This window comes from Cebus imitator, unplaced genomic scaffold, assembly GCF_001604975.1.
Source record: "Cebus imitator isolate Cc_AM_T3 unplaced genomic scaffold, Cebus_imitator-1.0 Scaffold13, whole genome shotgun sequence".
NCBI lineage: Eukaryota > Metazoa > Chordata > Mammalia > Primates > Cebidae > Cebus > Cebus imitator.
In genome coordinates this window covers 10,086,644-10,089,999 of record NW_016107328.1, presented here as the reverse complement: position 1 = coordinate 10,089,999, position 3,356 = coordinate 10,086,644, and the positions used below count along the sequence as shown (strand labels likewise).

The following is a 3,356-nucleotide window of genomic DNA, read 5'->3' as shown; positions in this document are numbered from 1 at the left end:
AGATGGGGTTTCACCTTATTGGTCAGGCTGGTCTCGAACTCCTGACCTCAGGTGATCCGCCCAACTCAGCCTCCCAAAATGCTGGGATTACAGGTGTGAGCCACCGTGCCTGGCCATAATATCTCTTAAACAATGGGATTCAGAGATCTTCCAGGGTAGTGAACAAATCAAGGTGCTGGAAGGGTGTTAAATACCAAGAGGAGATGGAACCCCCTTCCTTCTATGCCTTGCCCTATGCATCTCTTGCATTTGGCTATTCCTAAATTGTATCTTTATAGTAAACTGGTAAGCTTTATAGTAAATTGGTATAATTCCTAAACTGTATCTTTATAGTAAAGTGTTTCCAAGAGGTTTTTGACCTATTGTAGCAAATTAGTGAATCTGAAAATGAGGGGAGTTATTGGAACCAACTGATTTTGTAGTCAAGTAGGACAGAATTTTGAATAGCCTGGGGATCTGGTACTTGGGACTGGCATATGATGTGAAGGCAATCTTGTGGACTGAGCCCTTAAATCTGTGGAGTCTGGTGCTAATTCCTGGTAGGTAGTGTCAGAATTCAATTGAAATAAAAAGAAGGACATTGGGTATCTGGAGAGTTGGAGAATTGATTGGTCTGAGTAAAAAAACCCCACACGGCATCAGAAGGGTGAGTAAAAAAACTCTATCTATTGTCACCGTATTGATAAGTACCAGAGCCAGAATTCAAAGGTTTGAATTTTCAATCTAGTACTTTGTATTAACTTGAAGCCCTATAGGATACAAAACATTTTGTGATGTAAATTATTTCCCCACAACAAATTATCCAAGTAATTAAAAGCAATACTGTTATTTGGTTATGAATGAATTTTCTGGTGAATTTTTTCTACTTTTTTGTTATGAGAAAATATGAAAATATCAAACCATCACACAAAATATAAGGATACGTAAACTCAAAGTGATTTACTCAAACACTTTAACACAGCACCCAAACTCTGACTACATGTTCTTACAAAGAAAGCAAAACACAGCGCACCTCTGTAGGAGATGGCTTCCTTCCCAATTGTATGTTTTCAGTTAGTCATAGCATAAAAGAAATACAAAGCTTGGCCAAAGAATCATTGCCCTGTAGAAGCCAGAAGTTAAATAAATTGTGTAAGGATGACTTTATTTCTGCAGCTGAAGTTACCCTCTCAATACAACTCGATTTTGATTGTTTTAAAAGGCAAAACTATTTTATTTATAACCCTAATTATAATAATATCAAAAGTTCATGTATCATTGTTTTTATATAGAAGAATAGAAAAAAATTACTTCTTAAAATTGCATTTTCATATACTAGAGCAGCAGTTGTCAAAGTCTGAAAGTATAGTCTACTGTCCAACAACAATATCTGAATCACCTGGGGCCTTGTTAGAAATACAGATTCTCAAGACCCATTGCAGCTTTACTGAATCAGAAACTCTAGGGGTGGGGTCAAGCAATCTGTGTTTCAATAAGCCCTCTGGTTGATTCTGATGCAGGCTAAAGTTTGAAAACCATTGTACTATTATCATAAGAAGGCCAGTAATTATTTAGTAGATGCAGAGCAAAAGTACGTTAATGGTATGTTAATAAGGTAGTATATACAATAGTAAACTGATTTGAAATAGAAAGACATAGTAAATATTAAGTTGAAACTGAGGCAAGAAACACTTTTGGGGTTTGGGGACGTAAAGGAAACAATGTCACTAGTGGTAATGTAATTTTATGTATGACTCTGAGGTGACAACTGAGGTTTATGGCTTTCTTGAGAAAATACTTCCTCCCCATATTATTTAACAGTGCTTATCCTTTATTATTTCCCTAATTTTTCTTCCTGTATATACAGAAGTTGAAAGTGATGCTTGTGGTCTTAAGCCTAGATACTAATTCAACTTTTAGCCTCATTACATTCTGCATTTAAATGCTATTCACATTTATAACCATAGAAAATATATCCCTTTTCAACAACAGTACTGTAAAAACAGTATATTCTATTGCAGTCATCTTACTGTAATTTTAGACAAATGACAAGGGTACCTTAAGAAAAGAACTGTACTGACAAACCACATCAGACCAGACGCCATGCTAACCATCAGAATTCTGCTATCACCTCCTTTGGAAATGTGCCTGAAATTATGCTGACATCAAGAAAATGACAGATTACCTCTGGACCAGTTCAATCTTCCTCATATTGTATAATTTCTAGTTTAAGCCCAAAGAAAAAAAGTCAAGAAACATTTTCATAATTCATCCACAGCAAAATTTTCACATTAGAACCACAAGTCACTTGTTCTGCCTAGCAAAATTATAAAAATAATATAAAAATAGTAAAAAGGATTAAAAATATGATTAGTTTAATCCTTTGAATATGAAAAGGCATGTACTATCTCACCTCTGGAGTGACATCTCGTGGTGCAAACCCCGTTCCTCCAGTTGTTAATATCAAATTCAGTTCCTTTTCATCACACCAATCTATCAGGGTTTCCTGAAAGAAAACAATAGTATAGTCATGAGCAGAAGAACTTGCCTTCTTGCTCAAAACATCCCATTCCTCAGACACTTTGTATACAACAAGGAAACACAGATTCTTTTCAATAGTCAGAAAGAAAATTTTGAAGCACAATTCATGGAACATTTTCACTGTCGATCAAAAGGCACTGAAATTATGAGTATTTATTTTGTTAATTACAGAAAATGAGGATGCAAGTATTAAATTTGTGAAAGTAAATAAAACACAAGAAAAACCATAAATGAAGAGTTTATAATTAATGGCTTATTGGAAGTTCTTTTCAGCCATTCAAAATACACTACTATGACAGTTATAGAGATTAGAATTATATGTCATAAGATTTTGGAGCTGGCAGGGTCATTAGCAGATTTGCCTCTGTATTTTCTGAGACAACTGAAGTGCAATCTGCTTAAATAATTTGCAAAGTTACACAGCTAGTTTGTAACAAAGTGAAACTAGGATCTCCATCTGCTGATTTTTTTCCATTTTTGCTAATTCTATTAACCCATTCTACATTTTAGCTATTTGCTGAAAAGGGCAATTAAATGCTTATTAAATTACAATCATACACTTGCATTGGTATTATATTGTTTCATTATGTTTTTACAATTCAGAGTCAAAATTTAAAAATATAATTTCATCATTTAATTGCCGATAACTGGTGTGAAATACAAATAGCAGGCTGATACTGAGATGTACAATACAATCCCCTCAGTTCTCAAATTCATCAGTGGACACAAAATGTAGGATTATTTAGAATAAATCCAAGATCTAAAAATGATTTTTTCCCTTTCTTTGCAGATTTGTGTTTTATTCTGGTATCACAGAAATGCAGAGCTCAGAGCTC

The 3,356-nt window shown here is 34.3% G+C and overlaps 1 protein-coding gene across 1 annotated transcript in view; it reads right to left on the bottom strand.

The window, feature by feature from the left end:
* Positions 1-2,488, bottom strand: part of GPHN (gephyrin) — a 339,003-nt gene extending 336,515 nt beyond the window's left edge. Inside the window, exon 1 of the mRNA XM_037728619.1 lies at positions 2,393-2,488. The gene's annotated coding sequence lies outside the window, so the exon portion shown is untranslated. The remainder of the gene's footprint in view (positions 1-2,392) is intronic.
* Positions 2,489-3,356: the final 868 nt, after the last annotated feature.